The 18,868-nt window shown below is 36.7% G+C and overlaps 1 pseudogene; it reads right to left on the reverse strand.

The window, feature by feature from the left end:
- Nucleotides 1-2,269: 2,269 nt before the first annotated feature.
- LOC103552456 (keratin, type II cytoskeletal 8 pseudogene) lies at nt 2,270-3,774 on the reverse strand (annotated as a pseudogene).
- Nucleotides 3,775-18,868: the final 15,094 nt, after the last annotated feature.

The following is an 18,868-nucleotide window of genomic DNA, read 5'->3' on the forward strand; positions in this document are numbered from 1 at the left end:
GCTAGTCAGTGGTATTTTTTAAGACGCCTGTGTCGGGTATTTTTATTATAGCTGCCTGAACTGACTAAAACAAGTGCCATTTGAGGAGGTAAAAACGTTCTATAACTTGATTCTAGATTTGGTTACTCAGATGTATACTTCTATCAAAACTAACCAACCTATACACTTTAAATATTTCATTTTATTCTATATTTATTATACCTCCAAGTAGTTGATTTAAAACTTTTCTAAAGTCAAGGATAAAATATTTACAACTTTCTAAAAGAGTTAAAGACTTTCTACAAAACAGGAAAATACCAATAATAAAATAGAAAATTGGACAAAGAAAGGAAATAGGAAAATGTTTAAACCTATGAAAATATGTTTTACCTCACTCATATGAGAGATCTTTTTTTTTACGCATCAGCTTAGCAAAAAACAAATGACCCATAGCATCTTTGAGAGGAGGCTATCAGGCTCACTCTTACATTTATAATACAAATAAAACTGTTCCAACCCCTAAATAGGGAATTTGACAATATTTATTGATGCATATGTCCTTTGTTTTCCAGTAACTGATAAAATTCATGAACTGATAAAATTCATGTCCTCATGTATCATACTTAAAAGTGGAGTAGCAGCTGAGAGAGAAAGAAATGTTTCACATGTATACATATATATGTATATATGTATGTGTGTATAGATATATATATACCCTATGTATTTTGATGGGAATAGAATGTCATTGGGATAGAATAAGATTAACTTATTCAAGAATCAATAAGGAGTTCAGTGCATTGGACCCTTAAAGCAAGACATAAAGGAGTAGGAGATAAAATTAGACATATTACCTGTGGATTAGGCCATGTTGGGACCAATAGGACATGGTTAGTATTGCATTTTTAACATGGGAAAAATGTTTCGGAGGACTTTGAAACAGATAGTGATTTTAAGTGGATCTCTCCAGCTTGTGGAGAAAAGGATTAAAGGAAGCCAAGAGAGGAGGCAAGAAGCTGGGTTAGAAGGTTATTGCATTATTGCAGGAAAACAAACATTTTGGTTCAGTATGGGATGTTACCCATAGAAAAGGTGAGATGCGGTGGATTTAGAATAATGTCCTGCAGACCTGATGCAGAGGTAGACTGCATATGGTTTATGAGAGTAAGAGAGAAGTTTAAAATATTAGCAATAATTTTTCTTTAAAAGTCTGTAGCTCCATTTACTAAGTGGGCTTTGTAGGGAGAAACAAGAGTTCAATATTATGCATCGTAATTTTAAAATGTTTATTATAGATCCAAGTGATACCGTACAATAAGTGGGTTGGTATATGAGTAGTAAGTCCAGGGGAGGAATATTTAAAGCGGTAGAGCTAGATGGAATCATCCAGTGAAGATGTGTACCTAAGAGGAGAAGTTTCATTGGCATAAGCCTGGGACACTCCAACATTTAGAAGGAAAGGAAGAACAAAAGAGGATCCAGCAAAAGAAACTGAGAAGTAGTGGCCAAAAGCTGAGCAAAAACATGAGGACATGATATCCTGGTAGCTGAGGTAGGAAGTTTTTTGCTTATTCGTCTCTTTGTTTGAACATAGGGAGTGATCAATTATCTCCAAATACTATTGAGGAGTTGAATAAGATCAGAACACTGGTATTTGGCCATGTGGAGGTTACTGTTGACTTGTCATGAGCTGTTTCAGTCTAGCGATAGAGAGAAAATCTTGAGTAAAGTGAATTGAAAAGAAAATAGGAGATGAAAAATTGGAATTAGCAAAATATAGACTAGTCTTTCAGTGAATTTTGCTTTCAATAACAGCAGAGAAATGGGAAAAGGGCCAAGAGTGATTTGATGTCAATGAGTTCTTTTCTAAATCTAGATTCTTTTTAGAATGATCCAGGAGAGAGGGAAAATCGGTGCTACAGAAAGAGAGAAGAAAGAGAGAAGACTATTCCCATAACTGAATCCTTGAATGGGCAATAAGGGATGGCATTCACTGGACAAGTGGAGGAGGTAGCCTTTTGTCTAGATCAGCTTGGACTGCCACAAGAAAATACCACAGGCTGAGTGGCTTAAAAAACAGACATTCATTTTCTTTTCTTTTTGAGAGTTGGCAGAGCCAGCTGAGGCTTTATTTTGGAAGACACTTGAATTGGCTTTTAGTAGAGGCGTGAGAAGTGGGGTACCTCAGGCAGTAGATTCCCCTCAAGGGTGGGCTGAGGACTGGGGCTGTGCCTCAGGTGGGCTTCCTGTTCCGATGCTCCCCTGCACAGCTCCCTGTCTCAGAGCTTCCGGATCAGCCACAGGAGGAGGAAGGCTGGGAGGGACCGCAGTGGCTGTTGAGCAGAATATCAGACCATTCGGATACCAGCTTCCCGTCACGGGTCTCGATCTTCTTCACCACGACGGCCTTGGAGGAGCTGATGCAGCTGAAGGAGATGGAGGCCCCACCAGAGCTGAAGCTGGACTGGAAGGAGCTCAGGCCATAGTTGAGGCCAGGGCTCGTAAGGTCCCTGAAGTTCCTTGAACTCAGCCCACCTGAGTAGCCGCTGGCGGTCTTGGTATGGATGCTCAAGTTCTGTATCCCAGACTCCAGCCGGCTCTCCTCGCTCTCCAGCAGTTTGCAGTAGGTGGCCGTTTCCACGTCCAGGGCAAGCCTGACATTCATGAGCTCCTGGTATTCACGCAGCTGCCATGCTATGTCCTGCTTGGCCGTTCTTAGAGCGGCCTCCAGCTTGGTCACCTTGGCCTCAGCATCCTTGACATTTAGGTCCCCATGCTGCTCAGCATCAGCAATGGTGGCCTCCAGGGAAGCATTCTGGCCTTTAAGGCCAACGATCTCAGCCCACAGTTGGTTGATGTTCGGTTCGTCTCGGAAATACCCATCTTCATGCGATGGAGGTCATCTCCGTGCATCCCAGTAAATGTCTGCAGCTCCCCGTACTTGTTCTGGTAGGTGAACTCAGCATCCACCCGGCAGCGGTTGGCGATCTCCTGCACTGGGCCTTGACCTCGGTGATGATGCTGTTCAGATCCAGGGAGCGTGTGTTGTCCGTGGGGAGGACCACAGACGTGTCTGAGACCTGGGACTGCAGCTCACAGTCTCCTCTTCATACAGCTGCCTGAAGAAGTTGATCTCATCCTTCAGCCCTTCTAGGCGGGACTCCAGCTCTACCTTGTTCATGTAACCTTCACCCATATCCTTCCTGATGAGGACAAACTCACTCTCCATCTCTGCGTGCTTGTTGACCTTGTCCTCTTATTCTTGAAGTCCTCCAACAGCCCCTGCATGTTGCCAACCTCCACCTCCATCTTCAGCTTCTCCTGGCCCAGTGCATCAAGTTGCCACCAAAGGTTGTTGATGTAGGCTTCTACCATGTTGGCCATGTTGCTCCGATGCATCTCCTGCTGCTGCAGCAGGCTCCACTTGGTCTCCAAAATCTTGTTCCAGGTGCCGCCCTTTGTTGATGAAGGAGACAGACTTGTTGAGGGTCTTGATCTGCTCCTTCTCCTGGGTGAACATGGTCTGGATGTTGGTGTCCACATCCAGGTTAATGGGACTCAGCAGGGTCTGGTTCACTGTGACAGTGGTGATGCTCCCTCACCACCAATCCTCCTATAACCCCCGACAGCCTCATGCTGCTGCCCAGGCCACTCTGGAAGCTGCTGCTCTTGCTCCCCACCTAGGAGAAGGTCGAGGAGCTGATGCAGGTGCCAGGTTCACTGGTGTATGAGCACGCTGAAGGCCCGGGGCCCAGAGGTGGACACCTTGTAGGACTCATGGGTCATCCTGATGGACATGGTGGAGGTTGGAGTGGAGGCCAGTAGGCTGAACCAGATGGAGATTCAAGAAGGAGCAGAGATGCTGCTTCTAGGTGGACCAGAAATTCATTTTCTAACAGTTCTGGAAGTCCAAGATTAGGAGGACACATGGTTGGTTTCTAGTGAGAGTTCTCTTCCTAGCTTACAGACAGCCACCTTCTCATTGTGTCCTTACCCGGCAGAGAGAGAGAGAGAGAGAGAGAGAGGAGGGCGGTCTGGTGTTTCTTGTTATAAGAGCCCTAATCCCATCATAAGGCCACACCCTCATGACCTCATCGAAACCAAATAGACTCCCAAAAGCTCTGTCTCTAAATATTATAATGTTGGGGGTTAGGATTTCCACACATGAATTTGAGGGGGGCACAATTCAATCCATGGAATCATTGATAGAAGCCTAGGTAGATTGTTTGGGAACATATGCCATTAGATTGACAGATTTAGTAAAATGTTTTTTTCTTAAAAATGTGGTTACGGATTTTTATTTTAATGTATTTTAAAGCCTTTTTTGTTTCCTTCTCTTTGCCCAAGTTGAGAACTTCTTTCCTTATTCCCTGAAATGAGGTAATCAATGGATACTAAAGATCCAGGAGAGTATGCTGGAGGCTTCATAAAATACTAAGTATGAAATTATCCTCTTTAATATATATGAGATAAAATCACAGCAGTGTGATATGACACATTTAAGAGATATTAATTCTAATGTTAAGAGCCAAAGATTTGAAACATTTGACATGTCCACTGATGGAAGATTGACTGAATAAATAGCAGTGTATTGATATAAATTAATATTACAGGGAAGTAGTGTGAGGCTGCTGTCTGTGATCTTCAAGATTTACATTTTGGAAAATGCAAAGTATAGAGTGTTTTATATATATATATATATATACATGTATATATAATATTTATAGTTACACTTTTATTTACATAGGATATTGCTGAACTAATAGGAACAATCAATTAACAAGAGATCGCATCCATTGTGGGGAGCGGAACTGACTGAGGACACAGCAGAGAAGGAACTTATTCTCCACCTCTCTTCTTTTTCTACATTCACAAGTGTGCATCAATTGCATGCATTTTAAGGAAACTAAACAAGACCTAGGCATAAATTCTCTTTAAATTCCCTGCCAGTTTTTCTTAGATTTCTGTTCAGGTATTCCTTTCTTGAATTTCGTTGGTGTGTCTGAATGGAAGAACGTGTGTGTGTGTTTGAGTCAATGCTAAGAATTGAAATTGATAGTGATTATTGGTTCTATCTTTACATTTTCTGTAATTCAAGAAAACAATGTTTGGGAGTTTCCGTCCTGAACGCCCTATTTCTATAGAGAGCAGCTACAATTTCAGATCATTACTCCAATTCCAGGAAGAGTCTTAGAACTTTTGCTTCCAAAAGAGAAAATTTGCTAGTATTGGTTATTCATTTTATTCATTAACCTGCTTCTCTCCAGTAGCTGTTTTCACTCCTTCACAGTTGAGAAATGGGTTGACGCAGAACACAGAGATTCTGGCCTAGAATATGCTAATCTTCAGCTGAGGAGATGGTTCACTTTTGGTTTTTTATGACCTTCCCTATGCCCTACCCCCAAGACTATGTGTTTACACACATTATTACGATTTGCGTGTGTGTGTGACATCTTTCTTATTGTACTTCCCAAGACTTTCTATACCTTGGTGCATGGCAGAATCTCTGCTAACTAAACAAACGATCAATGTCTAGGTCAGATAGCATGTGCTTAAAACATGTTCGTTGAATGAATGCATAAATTGATAAATGAATAAAGAAATTAATAGAACAGCTACCACACTGCTCAGAATTCCTGTGACTCTTCCATTTAAAAAAAATCTATTGATTCTAGTAAAGTTTAGGAAAAAATAAAAACTATATGTTCCTGTCTGTGTACAAACAACATCTTTTGCATCTTTCTCAGTAGCCTATTCTCCTATTTCTCAGGGCCGTATTCTGTCACTTCCCTCCATCTGCTCTCTGCTTTTTCTTCTCCAAATGCCATGCTGGTCCTTTACATATGCTCTCTCATCTTTTACATATGCTTCCCCTCTGACACACACAAAGAGCTCTCTCCATTTGCCACTGGTGAACTTCTGCTTACATGTTCATTACAAAATGAGATCTGGATTACATTTTGTCCTCACAGGTAGGATTATTTGCCACACTCCAGTGACTCCTTTTGTAACCTGCTAACTCTAATCTCTCACATTGCATTCATTTGCTTACTATCCATCTTACTCATAATTATTTGAATTCTGAAAGTTCATTTATATATATATTCTTATATATACATATATAGCTATTATATATACAGAAACTACTTTAAATATATTTTAGAGGAACATAAGGTAGAAAAATGTGGAAGAGAGAAAGAAACAGAGATGTAAACTGCTCACATTCTTAATACTATAATCCTTGGTATAGAGCATACATTCAATAAACATTTAAAAAAATAAAGAATAAATAAAAGAGTAAAGGATTGGAATTAGCATGCTATCTTGTAAGCACTTTTCAGAACATATATTGAATGCTAAGCATTATCTGTTATACATTTCTTCGAAACAAACCCAGACCTCAAATCAAGATGTGTTTATAGTTTATACATTCATAGCATAGAACATTAATTTGAAGAGCAAACTTTTAGTAAAATACCTTTCTTCCACTTTACATATTATGCCATGCTTCATCGACTGGGTCTTATCTCCCATAACTTTTGGCATAGAACTAAAAGAAACAAAAGAGGAGAAAGTGGACTACTATATAGAGAAAGTAGGGTTCCAGCAACCAACTTGTTAGTGTCAAATTTTAATTTTCTCATTTGTAAGGAATTTCGATTGCATCAGTAGTTGTGTTCTTTATGTACATGCCTCTTCTGCTTTGAAATGCTGTTCCAAGGGGCTCACAAAATAATCAGCCCCTTTGAATCATTTGGTTAGAGCTAAATAAGTCCTAGTTCCAATTGCATTAATGAAGCAGTAAGGGAAACTGCTCATTTGGGAGCTGCACAAAGTGTTCACTGGTTGCTAGTACATCAGCCTGCAAGATGTATGTGTCAGTGTCTTAGAATCCTATAGATACAACTCAACTTGGTTAGTCTTAATAATATGTCTAGGATTGATAAATCTGCATGATTTTATTTATTAGTTTGTCACTGAAATTCAAATTTATGTATTCAGTGGTTTTTCAAAAGTCATCAAATCAGACAATTTGTTAATTACAATATGGGACCAATGTCTTTTTCCACATTAATATTTTACAACATCTTTTCTAGTATGTCATTTTAACGTTATAGGGGTTTTTTTGGGTGAGTTATTAGGAAAATGTATGTCTTCTTCATTAAAACAAACTGCAGGGGTATCAGAAACTATGTTTCACTTGAATTAACTGTTCAACTTCGTGTTCTCTATAGGACATGGAATGGCTCTGATTTGATCACTATATTACCGAAAGCTCTATGAAGGAGGTAGAACACAGGTAGACTTATACTGTTCCCCTGTATCTAACAAGTACAGGTCTTAGAATGTCTACATTGTACCACCCTAACAATTCGTTGACTGCTCAACGCTTTCTGGTTAAATATCAAATGCCTTTTCAGCCAGGTTTAAAAAATATGTATTTATACCCTCCAAAGTGTCAATCAGCTAATTTACATATATCAGTTAATTTCTGCCTCCTCTTGGTTCATTGTTTTCCATTGTGAGACCGTTGGAATGAAGGGAGGAAGTAAAACAAATCTGGGTGACTTTAGACTAATAAAGTCAATATTTTATGGGTCTTTGTATATATTACTGAAGCCACAAAACACGGGTCTAAAGATAATTGATTGTTAGATCCTTATAAATCAAGAAGAAAGAAAAGAATATTTAAGTTAAATAATAATTAGTTTAGAAATGGATATTTAAAAGGTGTCACAGTTAATTTTGATGTGATGGAAATTCTTTTACTGCTTCAATTTGCCTTAATAAAAAATATATATTATTATAGAGAAGCATATGCTCAATTTAGGGACTTCATAAAAATACTGGAAAGTATAACAAATGCTCAAAATCACCTTAATAAGACCAATCCATAATGATACAGCCACAGATAACACCACTAACAAATTGGGGGTTTATGGAAATTTTTGCAACTTTGACTCTTTCTGAACGGTGGACTTTGGAATCTATTCAGCTTGTATATTTATTGGTTGTGTTATACTGCATTAATCATTTAACCACTAAATTTTTTTTCAAATTGATAGTTCTCCATTTGTTTTAAAAAATATATGATCCTTTTTGCTTCTTTCTGCATTCAATAGTTTATTTTATTTATTTTTATTTATTTTTTTCACCCTGTCTTATTTTTATTGAGGTAACATTAGTTTCTAACATTACATAAATTTCAAGTGTACATCATTATATTTTCATTTCTGTGTAGACTACATCATGTTCACCACCCAAAGACTAATTACCATCTATCACTGTACACATGCACCCTATCATCCCTTTCCCCCATTCCCATCTTCCCCTTTCCACTACAGTAACCACCAATCCAATCTCTATGTCTATATGTTTGTTTGTTGTTGTTTTTATCTTATACTTAAGTGAGATCATACAGTATTTGACTTTCTCTGTTTGACTTATTTCGTTTAGCATAATACCCTCAAGGGTCCATCCATGTTGTCACAAATGGCTGGATTCCATCTCTTCTTATGTCTGAGTAGTATCCCATTGTGTATCTAGACCACATCTTCTTTACCCATGCATCGATGGATGGACACTTAGGTTGTTTCTAAGTCTTGGCTATTGTGAATGGTGCTGTGCTGAACATAGGGGTGCATGTATTTTACACATTTTTGTCTTCGTGTTCTTTGGATAAATGTCCAGAAGTGGAATAGCTGGATCGTGCTGTATTTCTAATTTTTTGAGAAATCTCTGTACTGTTTTCTGTAGTGGTTGCACTAGTTTACGTTCCCACCATCAGTGTATGAGAGTTCCATTTTCTCCACATCTTCTCCAATGCTTGCTATTTCTTGTCTTGTTAATTATAGCCATTCTGACGAGCGAGCATGAGGTGACAGGTCATTGTAGTTTTGATTTGCATTTCCCTAATAATTAGCGATGTTGAACTTGTTCTCATGTGCCTGTTGGCTGTCTGTATGTCTTCTCTGGACAAATGTCTGTTCAGATCCTTTGCCCATGTTTTAATTGGGCTGTTTGTTTTTTTGTTGTTGAGTTGTACGAGTTCTGTATATATTTTGGATATTAACCCCTTATCAGATATATGATTTGCAAATATATTTTCCCACTTGTTAGGCTGTCTTTTCAATTTGTTGATGGTTTCCTTTGCTGTGCAGAAGATTTTTAGTTTGATGTAGTCCCATTTGCTTCTTTATTGTTTTATTTCCCTTGCCTGGTGAGACACAGTATTCAAAAAGGTGCTGTTAAGATCAATGTCAAAGAATGTACTACCTAAGCTTTCTTTCAGAATTTTCATAGTTTCAGGTCTTATGTTCAAATCTTTAATTCATTTTGATGTAATTTTTGTGTATGGTATAAGATAACGGTCTACTTTCATTCTTTTGTATGTCGTTGTCCAGTTTTCCCAACACCATTTATTGAAGAGACTTTCCTTTCTCCATTGTATGTTCTTGGATCCTTTGCAAAACTTGGCTGTCCACAGATATGTGGGTTTATTTCTGGGCTCTCAGTTCTGTTCCACTGACCCGTGTGTCTGTTTTTGTGCCAGAACCATGCTGTTTTGATTACTAATGCGTGGTAGCATATTTTGAAATCAGGGAGTGCCACACCTCCAACTTTGATCTTTTTCCTTAGGATTGCTTCAGCTATTCGGGGTCTTTTGTTGTTCCATATAAATTTTAGGATTCTTTGTCTAGTTCTATGAAAAATATTATTGGGACTTCGATGGGGATTGCATTGAATCTGTAGTGCTTTATGTAATATGGACATTCTAACTATGTTAATTCTTCCAATCCATGAGCATGGAATATCTTTCCATTTCTTTGTATCTTTTTCACTTTCTTTCAACAATGTTTTGTAGTTTTCAGTGTGCAGGTCTTTCACCTCTTTGGTTAAATTTATTTGTAGGCATTTTATTCCTTTTGTTGTGATTGTAAATGGGATTCTATTCTTAATTTCTCTTTCTGCTATTTCATTGTTAGTCTATAGAAATGCAACTGATTTTTGTACGTTGATTTTGTATCCTGAAACTTTACTGTGTTCATTTATTATTTCTAATATTTTTTGGTGGATTTTTTTAGAGTTTTCTTTATACAAGTCATGTCAATCGCAAATAGTGACAGTTTTATTTCTTCCTTTCCAATTTGGATGCCTTTTATTTCTTTTTCTTGCCTGATCTTGCCACTCTGGCTGGGACTTCCAATACTATGTTAGATAAGAGCGGCGAAAGTGGGCATCCTTGTCTTAACCACTAAATATTTAAGACTAAGTTTCTATTGGTAAAATGGAGAGGATAAATGTGGTAATATGTGCAAATCAATGAGATATTATGCACAAAGTTTAGCTATTGTAGCTATGATGATGGAGATGGTGATAGCGACGAAGATGATGATGATGCTGAATTCCACCCCAAAGTAGCGAAGTTGGAAAAAGTATGTCATAAATATAACACACAAAATTGTTCCTGTAGGCATAAATCAAATGCATACAATATCTATATAATAATTACTTTATTCAGTTGAAGGCTTTGGAAATGAATTAGAATAAGTTAAAGTATATTGGCAAATGGGGTTAAGCAAAAAACATTCTGCTTTAGCTTATTTAGAAAATCTTTCTGAAATGTTAATTCTAAATGTGTTTTTCTAGGAGAGATAAATAATATAATTACAATTTCATATTATTTTTAAATTCTCTAAAAGATTCTTAGGATCACTTTTCTGAAAACTCAAGAAATTTGGACATAAAATTCATCTTGTACTCTGCAGCTACTCTTCTGTTCTTCTAAGTACAGGGGACTCTCTCTTCACTAGGAGAAACATGCTGTTAAAGGTTTTAATTATATTTGTTGCTTGGTCAGAAATAATCTCAGCTCTACACTTAGTGTAAAAGGCAGGATAACAAGTCTTGGTCAGTATTGTGTTGGCGAGAGAGGGAGAAGGCAAGGAAGAAGGGGAAGAAAGAAGAAATGGTGAAGAAAATGGATTTGGAGAAAGGAGCAATGGCCAAATAGAGCAAGTGAGGAAGGGAAGGAGAAGAAATCCAACAATAGTAATAAGACAGTAATGATTTAAAGTATGAAAGAGCTTTTCATCTTCAATTGATTAATATTCAACTAATATTTCAACAGCGAAATTCTGTTTCTTGCAAAAATCCTTTTGCACAAGTAGATCTATACCTATTTTGCATGTTACTTGGAGAGCAGTGGTTTCCACACTCTACTCCACAAAATTCTGCTCCTGCAGAGGCGCAGCCAGACTTCACATGGTGGTTATGTGGGATGCTATGAAAATCTGAATAACCATGTGGTTCTTTCCTGCCACTTTAAGGTGAAGCATAGTTTTTTCATTCCTTCGTATTATTTAATTTGAAAACAAAATTAGTTGCTGGGGAGAAAAAAAATTGAAAACCATTGAAATAGTGAAAGAAGATTAGAAAATTTTTAAAAATGTATATTCTTGTGATTTTTAAAAGTCACAATATCACTGAAGTCAATATATGACTTGGCTCCCTTTAAGTAGTATTGATACAAGTTGAATAAGGTGTAATTAAGATTTTGTGGAGGTAGAATTAAATATGAAGCCGTATGACATCAGGTAATCCTCTTTTAGGAATGTATATTTTAAAAAAACTATTGTACATAGTTATTATTGCTGTTCATTTATGTTTCAAAAAGCATTTTGAATGTAAAAGGGTAAGAGAATTTTTTTCCCAGCAGATTAGTTGTGCTGTCTACCAAAAAAACACATTAAAATAAAAAAAAATGCTAAGTTCCAATTCTTAAACAGAACAAACTTTTGGACAGTCTTTGGACAGCTGGTCCCCTGTTAACCTCAGGGGCCTCACCTCCCATCAGTGTTTCAGAGCATCACCAGTTCAAGTGATGACACTAAACTGTTGGCCTCTCTGCAAGGCAATGTGTTTTCTCATACCCCCAAGTTACACGTTAAGCATTTCTCCGGAACTATAGAGCTGTCTTCCTTCTACATGCTACTTACTTAAGAAAGCGTCTTTCTAGACGCACCTGATTTCGGCAGCTTCAGTTGATGCTCTAGGCTGAGTTATACATAATTCCTTTGTGTTTTATTAATATTCTCATAACAGTTGTATAATTAATTGGTCATATTTTACTATAATTACCTGATAGTCAGCTATGAGTGATTACAGTCTTTATCTTAAAATGTTTTCCTATCTGAGAAGATACCTGGCCCTTATGATGCAACCTTAACATTTTGGGTGACTCTTGATACCCTTAGCTTTAAAATTTCATTATTTCCTAGAGAGACTTCAGGTTACTTATACATAACCTGTTTTATATACATTTTTTTTAATCTGCTAGATTGGGCTCAGGAAGGGGGATAATTTAGGTGCACCTGAGGAGGTTTGGGACCCTATGGTCCTGCACTGAGTTTGAAGACTACATTTCAAAGCAACTACAGCTCTCTATGACTCCAAGGGTGAGTGAGTACATTCTGAAATTGTTAATGTAACACTCTTCAAGTCCTAAACTGTCCCCACGATGTAGCTTTTATGACAGAAAGGAATTTGCAAAGTGTGATGTGTTAGGCGTCAACGTGTCTAGGATATAGTATCCAGTTATTTAATCAAATATGAATCTAGGTGCTGCTGTGACTGCATTTTTCAGATGTGGTGAACACCTACAGTCAGTTGATTTTAAGTAGGTTACCCTTGATAAAGTGGATGGGCCTCATGCAATCAGTTGAAAGTCCGTTAGAGCGAAAACTGAGCTTCCCCAAAGGAGAAGAAATTCTGCCTCCAGACTGCAGGCTCAAATTCTGTCTTTCCTTCAAATCCTGAGTTTTCAGCCTGCAAGCTCGCCCCACGCATTTTGAACTTGCCTGCCCCCGCAATCACATGGAACAATTCCATGAAGAAAAAAAATATATATATATATATTTATATTTTATATTATATTTAAATATATATATATTTTTTTTCTCTCTGGAGAATCCTGACTGATACACACATAGGAGGTTACAAAGAACACAACAGAAAAAAAAGTAAACAGGAAACATAGTAAATGTTAATGAAATGCTAATGTTGTCAGTTTCAGCACAGTGAAGAAATGTAAAGTTAATGCTCTGACAATAGCACTAATACACTCTGAAAATGTAGACTGACTTTTAATACACAGTGCTTTGGTTGATTCCATGCTATGCTTTCATATAAAAAAAAAGTGAATGCCTAGTCAGATAACAAATGACAACCTTATTCACCTTAAGCACGAAAAAAGTCAGAGAACATAAAGCAAACATAACATTTCCCAATTTAAACCTTGCTGTATTTAGGTTTATAGATGTAATATCTGGTAAATAATAATTTAAAGCATTATACTATGCTTACATTTAGATGTCATGAAGTAAACCTTCCAAATGAAATCCAGAGAAAAACATTATTATACTCTTAAATCATATGAATTGACAATACAGCATTTGGTCTATTAAAAGTGTTATTAGGCCGTACTAAAACCCAAACACCTCCTGGTTTCTTTTCTCAAAATGAGAGAAAGGGAGAGGAAGACAGAAGGAGAGGAGGAGGAGAAGGAGGAAGAGAAATATGCTTTGCTTTAATGAATAGACTATTTTTAACATTTATGTGTCCTTGGGAATCACATCATATATTTAACAAAATTCTACCTTTGTCTCCACCCACTTTTGACAGTGATTGTGTATTTATATTTTTAAATTCACATTGCATTTCCAAAACTGCAATGTCTTTCTATGACTCAGAGTCTGGCTTATTACAAGATTATTTGCATATAACTGATGGCTTTCACACAAATGCTAAGCCCCATCGATTCAAGAACTAATCTTGGCCAAGGTTTGAAGTGTACCAGGATTCCTTGCCTCATGGCAGATTTACTTTAGATTTGAAATGGGGAACCCTTGTGTACTGCCCTCTGTATCCCCAAGCTACTCAGTTATTAGTCTGCTCCCATTCTTTACCATATCGTCCCAAACCAGAAAGCCAGGCCCCTGCTAAGTGTCCCCACATACACTTTTAGATTTTTGCTGGTGGAAATTCATGTCTGAACCTCAGACATCTAGAATAACACCCCAGGTTGGTAATACACTACCTACCAAGCTGAACTCTTTCTCTAGGAAACTGTATTTTCTCCCCACATTCCAAGTTAACGGACCTTATCCATGCTTTGAATGGATAAATTTTCTAGAAGCACTGGGTGGCTAATTGCATTCTCTCAGGGTCTGAAAAACTAACAATGTAGTCCAACCAAATCTATCCAGTAGGACTTTTTATTCCTCATCAGACCTTCTTGTTGAGATCTTAGCATACTTAAAGCCTAAATCAAACTGAAATTTAGAGATTGTAAGCATAATGGAAGCTTTACTATGAAGTTAAAACTATATAGACAATAATAATTTCAAGAAAAGCTTCCTCTAAAGTTGGTGACTATGTACTATTTAAAAAACTAACCAGTATATTTATCTTCAAGGTTCATATCTACTGAATATATACTTAAATAACTACAAAATTTATATCCTTAGTTAATAAGAGCTAGTAAATTGCCAACCATGTATGAAAGTGACCCAGCAGAAATAGATTTTGTGTTAAAACACAAGAAAATGGTGTAATGTCAGTGACGTTCTTGAGGAACTTATAAGCAAGGAAACACAATATTCCATGTAAAAGAATATGTAGCCAATTTTAAAGAAATTTTGTGGTTTTGTACATATGGAGCTGGAACTTCTGTTTACTTCCTAAACAGTTTTTCTCACCTTTCAAATTTCTGTCAAAGTGCGTGATAGGTAAATGCAATATTCATGATTTTCTAAAGCAGCCATTTTATTTTAGAAATGCAGTGACAGAGAGCAATTAATTAGAGACTGTACTTTTTTGGAGAGTTTTTAAATATAATGCCTAGTTAGAACCTATGTGCCATTTATGTTGGATGAATTCCCTACCTTAGCATGAGAAGTCAGCATCTACGGCCACAGATAATTTGTCAACCACTGTGCACAACTTAGGGGTGTTTATTAATACTTATAATGAATATAAATAACTAAATAACTTTTGCTTGGCAAGAAATATGACATATCTATCACTGTGTTGAACAGAAGTGAGGAGTTTGTAATATTTTTCATGGACTTCATTGTCACCTCATCTTTTTACGATTAGATTGGACTTATAAGACAATATACTGTGGTAAGACTGTAGCTTTTATGTTACTAGGAAATGATCAGTGTGTTAATTTCTGTGTATGTTTTGAGTGATATACATTTATTTTGATTATAAGAAATTTTTCACAGTGTTTTGCTTAAGTCTATTCTCAATCATCCATGATTCAGGAGAACACAAGTAGAATTTCAGATTCAAAACACGTACTATGTAAGTCATATTCCAGAGCCTTAGTCCACAATCAGCTTGCTCCGGGGTCCCAAATTTTAAATTTAGAGCTCCATGGGGAGCATAGGAGATCAGAGAAGCTTTCTGGAGGAAGACCTAAAAGCCTGTACAATAGGTCAGGTAACGGGACAGCACTTGATCTTCAGTGTTGGTTTCCACAGCCTTGAAAAAATTTTACCAGTGACACTTCTCAATAATTTGGTCCGGAAGTAGTTTCCCTTGCCAGATTGTTAAATTTAGGTCAGCACCACCACATCTGCATTGCAAGTCTGCAGAAGGGGAAGAGGAACAAAGATGACATGGTTCTGTCATCACATTGATTATAAGATAGTGGCAAATACAAGCAATTAACACAGGACCAAAAAATCACAAATGATGGATTGAGATATGTGTTCCAGACACCTGGGGATCAGCATTCTCTTTTTCCTCATGGAAGTCTATGAAAGGATATGGCATGTGTAGACTGTAGGGTCCTACTCATGTGCCATGTATCGATCAGGATATTGGGTTGCTTACTTCAACAGAGGCTACATAGAAATCTGAACTGGTAAGGCAGTCCAGAAAGATAAGGCGAAATGGAAGTGAGTTCCCGCCAAGAACCAGGTTCCTTCTCTCTTAACCATAGAGTGTCTAGTACATAGAAGGTACTCAGTAAATATTTTGAGTGAATGAATGGATGAATGACATAATCCGTGTATTTGCGTTTTCCCTCCTGCAAACAAACCCTCTGTCCTGCATGCACACAAACACACATAACATACACAAAATGGAAGACCAGGAAGGACCTTAATTTAAATAAAATCTAGCAGTTTAAACTCTGGCAGTGACATAATGCAATAACCTGATGACACCACTTTTTATTTGACCCAATTCTTAGTTTCACTAGGTAAATGGCTGCATGCTCTGGAACTTCTAGTGACTGAGTCTCTGTTTTCCTTGCATACATTGTGGGATGGAAGTTTTGCTGTAGATGACATGACCCACATCTATCTACTTGTTAAGGCATATGCGTCCAAAAGAAAAGTGTTTTAGAAAATGCCTTTTATTAAAATGATCTATAATCTGTTTTTTTCTTCGGATGTGAGCTGGTAAATATGGAAGTCAGAGGAATTGGCTAGTCAGTATTTTTTAAAAATTATGATCTCCAAATCTCCAGACTAACAGTAAGTTTTTAATTTTTATGGGCGTCCTTTAAAAATGGACATGATACCCCATATTATTGTGGTCTTCTTGTTATCATACATACAAATCATGTTTATAGTTCTTATGTGAAACGTGATATACAGTAACAATCGGTCAATTTTTTAAAAAGTATTATGGTAGGATTCCTGCAGACAACTCAAAAGGTGTGAAATATAAAAGTATTTCTTGAAATAGAAACATTTTATTAAGTCAAAGGCCTTCATCTCCAACTCTTTATAGGAAAAGAGATTATATGTAAATTTCATGTTTCCAGAGTGCTAAATAATGAGTTTCCTGATCAATTTCTCCTGATAAGTTTTGGCTTTAGCTTCAGAAGACCAACAATCTACATTTCTAATGTAACCTTGGATAAAATTCATTCCCAGTAATTTAGTAAACAAAGAAAGAATCTCCATGGTTTCAGGACATGTTCAAGAAGACATTCAATGAGGTTCATCAAATTAAATGCAACTTATTGAATATATTAATTACTAAAATAATTCAAGAGTTATGCCAGAAATCTGGTAAACAGGGAGAAGAGAAATATTCAAGTTTAATTTGTTCTAAAGTCATCAGGTTATAGGAAAGTGTACCTGTTAAAGCAATACTTTTAGCACACAACAATTATTTTCAGAGACTTTTGACACTCTAAAGTGGTATGGTAAAAATTGTAATTCTTTCTCTTTTGTTCATGTATCAATACTTTAAATCAGTGGTTTTGTCTGCCTTCCTCCACCCCAAGAGACATTTGGGCGTGTCTTAGAGGTATTTTGTTGTGACTGGAGAGTTGCTACTGACATCTAGTGGGTAGAGGCCAGGGATGCTACTTAACATCCTATAACGCACAAGACAGCCCCCAACAACAGAAAATTACCTGGCTCCAAATATCAATAATGAACAGATTGCTATTCAATAAAGCCCTGAAATATCATGTCAAAAATTCGCTACTGGCACTGAGTAAATAATTCCACACCTTGTCATGTAGAGCTGAAATTGAAGATCATTCAGGATAAAGGGGGAAAAAAAATAAAAGCTAAGTAAAAGAAGACGGATTATCTAAAAGGGAACACCAGTAAGATTAGCAGCAGAATTCTCATCAGAAAACACAGATTCCAGAGAAAATCAAGAATACAAAACGTACACACACGCAAAAAGGAAACCTGTTAACCTAGAATTCTAGGCCCAGAAAAAATAAATCATTTCAGATATACAATCATTAAGAGAGATCACCATTCACATTTCCTCTCTGAAAAAGTTAATAAAGAATATTCTTGGGTAAGAAGAGTAAACTTCAAAGGATGCTAGCAACAATGCTGAGGAAAGAAAATGACTTCAGATGAACTGAGTCAACCATTACTTGTAAAATCAGTAAAACCATCACCGAAGGGTTAAAAAGTGGAAAATCAAATCCTAAAATAAACTAATATGAAACATTCACATCAGAATTAAGGCATTTTATTTATATTGTTCCAGAAAAAGACTGAGATTTAATACATTTAAATCTCTACAAAAAATCTTGATTTAAATGTGTTTAGCATTTTTAAAGTAGTGGTTTTCAAATTAAAGGTAGCAGTTTGACTACGTGCATTTACTGCTATTGTGTCACAAAACCATTCAAAATAGCCATCCAGAAATAAAAAGGCATGAATCCATAAGAACAAAGCAAATGGAAAAAAGGAAAAGATGATAGCAGGATTTTGGAATCTGGAAGGCAATTAAAAAATGTAAACTTATCTAACAAATCTGAAAAAGACTAGCAGGGGATAGTGGCACCAATTAGTAGGACTTTGCATGTTGTATAACCCCTGGAATATTCAGGAATTGGCAGATATTCAGAAAAACTCTGACATGAAAAGACAGGGACTGTAAGAAATAGAAGGGTAAAAGAAATCTAAGATAAAAGGAAAATGCATGGAATAAAATGCATTTAAAAATAATGATTAATATCTTCAGAGAGAAAATATTTACAGACATAAAAAAGAATGTAATAAAATGATAAAGAAAGAATAAAAAGAGTCCTTAGAAATTAAGAATACAATGACAAAATGCAATTTTCATAGACACTTGAAAAATAATGTTGCCAGAAATACCCATAAAAATGGAACAAAAAGAAAAATCTATAAAATAAAGATATTTTTATTTTTTTTAATCTTTTTGGTGAGGAAGATTGACCCTGAGCTAACATCTGTGCTAATCTTCCTCTGTTTTGTATGTGGGATGCCACCTCAGCATGACATAATGAGGGGTGTGTAGGGCTGCACCCAGGATCCCAACTTGTGAACCCTGGGCTGTTGAAGTGGAGTGCATGAACCCAACCACTATA

The sequence above is a fragment of the Equus przewalskii genome, chromosome 22 (assembly GCF_037783145.1).
Source record: "Equus przewalskii isolate Varuska chromosome 22, EquPr2, whole genome shotgun sequence".
NCBI lineage: Eukaryota > Metazoa > Chordata > Mammalia > Perissodactyla > Equidae > Equus > Equus przewalskii.